Source organism: Petaurus breviceps, unplaced genomic scaffold (genome assembly GCF_028583685.1).
Source record: "Petaurus breviceps papuanus isolate PSGF00001 unplaced genomic scaffold, PetGlider_PUasm1.0 98, whole genome shotgun sequence".
NCBI classification, from domain to species: Eukaryota; Metazoa; Chordata; class Mammalia; order Diprotodontia; family Petauridae; genus Petaurus; species Petaurus breviceps.
Window position 1 is genome coordinate 23109113 of NW_027187460.1, and position 7936 is coordinate 23117048.

Genomic DNA, 7936 nt, shown 5'->3' on the forward strand with positions numbered 1-7936 from the left:
TCCTTCCTTCCTTCCTTCCTTCCTTCCTTCCTTCCTTCCTTTCTTCTTTCTACCATTTATTGTATAAGCATATATTCAAAATCCATCAATCCAGGACAGGAGACCCTCCACTATATTTTGTAAGGCAGGGTGAGATTCAAAAATAAGTATGACATAGTCTCTGTTCTCAAGGAATGTGTAGTCTGGTAATGGAGATCTGATTGCTCTTACTTCTCCAGATAAAGGCTGAGCAGGCATATGACTTGATTTAAGGAGCATTGGTAAATCTCCATAGGTCTTCCACAGAGCTATTGGGAATCCCTCCATTGGCAAAGGCCTCAGAGGTACTAGAAGAGAACACAGATGCCAATGCTGCTTTATCAGAGTAAGAAGACGGTATCCTCATATAGGACAGTTTCTGAGACAATGAAGAAGAGAAGAGTATTCTTTGCGTGGTGATAGATTGAAGAGTGTGAAGATTTTCACAAGTCAGGGCCAGAGAATCCTCAGATACTGAGGCAGCCAGGAAGCAATATAAGACTCGTCATTGAAGAGAAATGCCAAAAAATGTAGGAGGGAGAGCCTTCAAAGGAAATAGACAAAGCTCAATAACTTCCCAAACACTCAAAACATACTTCTGGTACTAACAGTGGCCCCTCATTACCTCTTTTTCCCCTGTTTTTCTCCCTCACCTCTACCATTTATTTTTTTTTCCCCACTCCAGCCAAACATACATGCTCTGGCATCCATATCTTCACTGTTTAGGACCAATACCTTCCTCACCATGGCAGGTTTTCTTTTCCTAGTGTCTCCCTTGAAAGGATAACAGCAGTGTTTTCATTGGAGCTCTTGCCATGTGATCAAAGCATAGCTCAGGAAATAGAGTTTCTCAAAAGCTGTTTATATAAAATCTCTTATTTCACCCGTTGGAGCATTCTGAGAGAACCCACTGCTCCTCCACTCCCCAGGGCCAATATTTCAGTTACCTGTGTATTATGAGTAAGACTGAAGCCAAACAGACTTCAAAACCCTTCACGTTAGAAAGAAAACATAACTGCCCTTAGGTCAAAATTTTCCCTTCTGTACTCTTGTCACCCGCCCCCCCCCCCCAGCCTTGAAGTAAAATATATATGAAATCCTTGAAGTGCAAACTCTCACTGGGGGTTTAATTCACTAACAATTTTGTAAATGAAAGAGCAATGTATGTGAATATATGTAAGGTTGTTAGTATTATTAATATTATTTATGCCTTGTTTATATAGTACATTTCAGTTCACAAAGCACCCAATAACTCCATAATGCAGGAAGTAAAAATATTATTGTCCTCAATTTATGGATAAGGATACTGAGGCCTAGAGGAGTCTAAGCAAAGCTTAGACAACCAGCTCTGGTGTGGTGAATGTACTAAAAAGCAAAATTAAAGCATACTAGAGAGGGATTCAAAAGATTTAAACACAGCTCCCTTTGGAAACTCTCAGTGAATGAGGGGAAGTCATGTTACCATTCTGAGACTCAGTCTTCTAACCTGCAAAATAGACATGAAAACATTTGTGCACTACACATCATATTCTGTCTTGAGAAAATTGTTTTGTAAACTCTCGATCCATAAATAAATACACACTTTCATTAAATGAAAGATACTTAGCTTGAGGGACAAAATAGTGGACTTCAAATCATGAAGATGTGGCCTAAAATCCTGCTTCTGGTGTATATTAACTGTGTGACCACGGGCAACCAATTTCAACACTCTGGACCCAAGACAACTTGATCAGTCATAGATCAAGGTTTTTAATCAATGTTTGCTTGAAGTCACAAAGCTATTATTTTCTTAAGCTAGAATTTGAACATAGGTTGTTTAATTTCAAATCTAATCCTTTTTCTGTTACACAAGACTGTCTTTAAATATCCTCATTATCATGTTTTTATATGTAATGGTTATAATTTCTGTCCCAGAGAGTTGGTAACACTTCTATCGATGTATTTTGAAGACATTTTAAAATTCCCCTTAATTACTGACTTCTTGTATTTATGTTTTTCACCTCAGTATCATGTTTCAAAGAACTCTCTGCCATGAGCTTCCAGGACCTTGAATAGATGCTTCCTCCATCTTAGTGGCTTTGGGAAGAAGAGATTGGATTGCATTATCTTGCTTTTCATCTGCTCCTCCTATGGCCCATTTTTTGGCAAGTGCAAGCTCTTATATCTTCCTCCCTGTGGGAATAAGCAGGAGTGTGAAGGACTATATCGCTGGGACCTCCCAGCTCTCCCACACGGAAAATGATTTAAAAGTAATAACGTCAGAGTTCCCAGAGTTAACAGCAGATCTGCCAACCACTGTGTAAAGGGAGAAAGATGGATGTTGTATGCACTAGCCCCTAACCTCCATTTATGTAAAGTACAGCACATTCTTTTTTCAGAATCACCAGGGAGTAAATGTTTATTGAATTGAATTGAGTCAAACAAAAGAATAGGTACAGAAACAAAATAAACTATTAAATACAAATTGTTGAGTTAGATTAATTCATTCAGCAAACATTTATTAGTCATCTACATTGTGTCAGGCACTATCCCAGGACCAAAGAATCCAAAACCAAAATAATTCCTGCCCTCAAAGGGCTTGCATTCTCTTGAAGAAAGGGACAGGTTCAGAGACAGGAAAAAGCAATATATATATATGTATATATATATATATATATATATATAAAGAATTTTGGTGGAACTGGAGGGATAAGGATTTTTTAAAAAAAGTCTGTATAAGTCAATTCGCACACAAAAAAATTGGACCTGTAATATTTTAAAATTAATTTTTATTCTTATATTTTTATATTACCTCCATTTCCACTATAACTTTTCCCCTCAGCTCCTCCAAATGATCCATATATTATTTTAAAATGATTTTGAAAGAAAAAAGAGTTCTATATATATGTGTATATATATATATTATACTGGTATACTTTTATACTTTTTTATTAAAAAGGTATACTTTTATAATTTTATACTTTATAACAATAAATTTTAAAGGAAAGAATTAAAATTCTAACATATCAAAAAAATTGGGGGTTATATGAAATCTCACATAGGCATCATCCTCCACTTCTCTAAAAGATCAGGGGAAGATGTCTTCTCATATCTCTTCTTCGGGGGCCACACTTGGTCATTGTAATTTCAGAGCATTTATCTTTAATTATGTTATAATTGTTGCTGTTTCCATTTACACTGTTGAGGTCATTGTGTGTGTATGTATATATATATATATGTATTTTCCATACATACCTCCTTTTCCTTCAAATCTTATGTCATCTTATGCCTCTCTCTATGCTTCGTATTCAACATTTCTAAGAATATAGTAATGTTTTGTTACATTCATGGGCCCCAGTTTATTTATTTTGAAATCTAGGGACCTCTAGTTTGTTTCCAGTTTTTGCGGCTGCTACTACTACTACTGCAAAAAAAGTTAAAAAAAAAAGGGGGGGGGGGGCTGATGTAAATATTTTGGCTTGAATGGAGCCTTTTTTTCCATCCTGTACTTCCTTATCTGGGAACAGTCTCTACTAATTTTATAAAGTGTTTTATCACAAGTAGGTTTAAGGTTATGTAAAAAGAAATAAAATCTATCAACATCCTTTAGTCCTTCAGAATCTCTCTGTTGTCTACAATAACTGAGCTAGATGTCATTCAGAAGCAAGACATGGCTGAAGTTCAAAGATCTGGCATCTCCAGGGTTACTGCAGTAGCTAAACTAGGCCCAATCCCCTGTAGGCAGCATGAGCCATTCAGTTACCTGGACACCTGCCAGATTTCCCTGTCTTTCTGCTAAAAGCAGGGCCACTGGTAAATTGCTCCCATGCTTTGGTATATATTTTTATTCTTCAAAACATGGAGGAAAACATCTTTCAGATGCCTTATTTTTTTCCCCTAAGGTTCAGTTCAGCCTCAATTTGCATGTACCTTCCCAGATTCTCTAGGATGCAGTGTTCTATCTCTCCTCAAAAATCCTTAGAGCTCTTTCATGACACATGTATAAAGTATCCCATCATTCTTAACATGCTGCAGCCAGCTCAGTTCTATTGTTCATCTTTCCATTGTCATTTGGTACATTCCAACCACAAAAGCAGGAAAGATCAGCATAGGATGGGGAAGAGTTGTGGTTTTCATTCCCCTCACCTACCTTTCCCTTCCTTCTTCCTTTTTCCTTCCTCATTCTTCTTCCTCTCTCCCCTCCACTCCTGTCTTCTCCCTCTCCCTCTCCTTCCCTTCCCTTCTTCTTCCCTTCCTTTCTCCTCATTTCCCATTGTGGTTCCCCTTCCTGTTCCCATTTTCCATTGTTCTTCCTCTTCTCTTCTCCCTCAATTCAAAACTGGCAATGACCACCTTTGGAACTGGACAAGGCACTTAGCCTCTCCTTGCCTCAGTGTCCTCATTTACAAAATGAGGATCATAATAGCACCTAAATAAAATGTCTTTATAAGAATAATATATAATACTTTTAAAGTACTTTGCAAACCTTATAGCAGTATATTAAAGACAGCAATTAGTGTTAATATCAGTATTTATAATAATAACAACAGGTTTTTACCTTTCCAAATATGCATAATCTCTAAGATTCGTGAACATAAAGCTTTCAAAATATAGAAATGAAGAATCAAAATCTTTTTTAGAACAGGGTGAACTACATGATTTTCCTCTCACCCTGTCTGAAGTCAGTTATTTTTTCTGACTGTGTAGTAATCTATATAATATTCAGTTATAGCAGGATGTTGACTTGTCCCAGGATCATCTTATTTGAACCTCATTGTATAAGACAAGGAAAAAAAGTTTTTTTAATATTATATCAACCATAATAGTTCAAATTTGTATAGTGAAGAATTCTTTAACCTATTTTGTGTGGGTCATTGACTTTTCTGGAAGTGTGCTGATATCTATGAGCCCTTTCTCAGACTAACCTTTTTGAATGCATAGAATAAAATACATAGAATTACCAGAAAATGTACTGAAATGTAGATCTCAAAATATTTTTAAGTTCTTAGACCCAAAGTTAACCACCCTTGCTATAGTGTTTTAAGAGTTGTAAAGTGTTTTATCTGCATTATTTGTTTGATACTCCATCCAAAAGCATTAACAAATATGAAAGACTTAGCAATTAAATGTGCTTGTCTTTGACAAGATGCTTTTAGTTACTCTTTCTAGCCTGCAGTTTCTACATTTGCAAAAGTATAATCATAAAATCATAAAAATCCACTAATATGGAGTTAACAACATACTTTGATTGTTTCAGAACATACATGATACTCAATTCAGTATAACGTCATTGTTTTCATCAATTTCATCAAATAAGCATTTATATATAACACTTTAAAGTTGGCAAAGCACTTTACGACTACATCTCATTTATTTTCACAATTATCCTTGAACTGTGTGCCATTATTATTTCCATTTTGCAAATGAGGAAAGTGAGGCAGAAGTTACGTGATTTACCCAGGAGCACACAGCTAATATGTCTGAGGTCAGATTTGAACTGAAATCTTCTTGAATCCAAATCCAGAACTCTGTTCACTATACCACTAAGATGTCTAATCTGAATAATTATAATTATTATTATAGCATTAATAATTTATATATTTACATAAAAATCATGTATAATTATTACATTAATAAATAAGTTGTTTAATCATTCTAGTCATTTCTTACTCTTCATTATCACATTAAATGTTTTCTTGACAAAGATAATGGAGTGAACTTACTACTTTCTGACTCGGTCCAATACTTTATCCATTGAGACACCTAGGTGCCTAGGACTATTGTAACAATGATTTTGCCACCTTTACCTGAAAATTATATGCCTCAAACAGGTACTAAGATAATACAGTCAAGAAATGGAAGGAATACTAAATATCAAATAGTCTAACTCCCTCATTTTTTTTTGCCTTTTGGAGGGCAATTGGGGTTAAGTAACTTGCCCAAGGTTACACGGCTAGTTATTTTTGTGTGTGGGTGTGGGTGTTAAGTGTCTGAGGTTGGAACCGAACTCAGGTCCTCCTGACTCCGGGGCCGGTGGTTTACTCACTGCACCCACCACCTAGCTGCCCCCTAACTCCCTCAATTTACAAATGAGGAAACTATGAAATTAACCTTTATCCCTATAGTTAAATCAATTATTCAAAAAACAAAGTTCTGTATTTGAATGAGTGAAAAAAATGAATTTTTTAGTTTATGTGAAAAGGAAACAATTCCCCATTGACCAAATACTGTATAACAAAGAGAAGAGAAATTCTTATATATATGAAATATGCTTCAGATTAACAAATAAGAGACAATTTAATGAATTAAACACTTATTTTTCTTCCTCAGATCCGGTAGAGGATTTTTGGACTCTAAGCCCTTCGTGTTAACTTTCCAAATCACTTAGCATCACCTGAGTCAGCGTTTCACTCAAATGTCAGTCTAGTTCAATGAACAAGCAAAATGGTTTATTTATAAGCCAGTTACTCACTGGGGATTCAGGGTGAGCCTCTCCCATGTGAAGTGAATAGAGGTCAATGTGTACAAATATAACTTCAATAGAAAATGTAGTGACATTACTTTCATGGGCAAGTTGGCGTGCACTCAGAATTATTCCTGAATTGAGGGCTCAGATTTCTTGGATGAGAATACCCAACCTTGACTCATGAAACTGAACCTTAGTTTGCTTTTCCAGGGGTGAGATCAGCTCTCTTTACTGGAGAATAGATTTTCCAGTTTGAGAAAGGAAATCAGTAAGAAAACAACAGGCAACATCACCAACTCAAATTTGAGGCCTTTTGTTGCCACTTAATATATTTGTGTCTGTTCTGAATCTCAATTTCCTCATCAACAGAACAGGAACAAACATACCAGAATAGTTGTTCAAGGTACGACTGACATTGGAAAATAAAGTTCTGTATAAATGTTATGCAATGGAGTTAAGGAATTGTATGTGGCAGAGATATCAGATTTATTCTGCTTGCCACCATAAAGACAGAAATTTGATAGAATTAGCGGGAGAAAGTCATTGGGAAGTAGATTTTGGCTCAAAATGGGGAAGCACTTCCTAACTGCTATGAAAAATAGGTCTCTACTAGTGGTAAATCCCCCATTGCTGGAGCTCTTAAAATGCAAACTGGTCAAATGTTGGAATGTTTTAGAAGAGATTCATATTTCTGGTGATGAAATGAATTAGATGAAGTCTGAGGTCAATACTAAAACGAAGATTCTCTGATTCTATGTAAGGTGATGATGAGAAAATGAAGAAATGAAGGTTTCACTCCCCCTTTTTCTGCTGAGCAGTGGCTCTTTCAGTTAGATAGATTGTAAAAATGCACACACACATTCCTTCCACTTCAATTGCATGGAATATCTGCATTTGGTCTGTGAGGCAGAGCATCATTCTTAACCACTTAAATATGGTTGTTGATAAAGGTCCGTTCTATGGGGAAATTTGATAATACATTTGGTGTTACAAACATCTTTGTGCTGCTATGTTGCTAGTGCTTAGATTTGGCAGTATCAAATAGGATTCCAAATTTCAAGAACTAAAATTATGTCATCAATTTTCCTTCCTTCCTTTTTAAAGATACCTGAATAGTGAGCTCAGATAACACTGCGGTATTTTTAGCTTGCTATATTGATTTCTTTTTATCGTTGGAAACTGCTGTGTTTTATTATAATACTTTGTGTTTACTGGCCAGATTCCACCCTTCCTTCCTCCCTCCCTTCCTCCCTTTTTTCCTTCCTTCCATCCTTCTTCCCTCTTTCTTTCCTTCTTTCTTTATCTCTTTCTTTCTCTTTATCTTCTTTTCTTTCTCTCTTTTATCTCTCTTTCCTTCTATTTTCCTTCCTTCCTTCCTTCCTTTTTCTTTCTTCCTTTCTTCCTTTCTTCCTTTCTTCCTTCCTTCCTTTCTTTCTTTCTTTCTTTCTTTCTTTCTTTCTTTCTTTCTTTCTT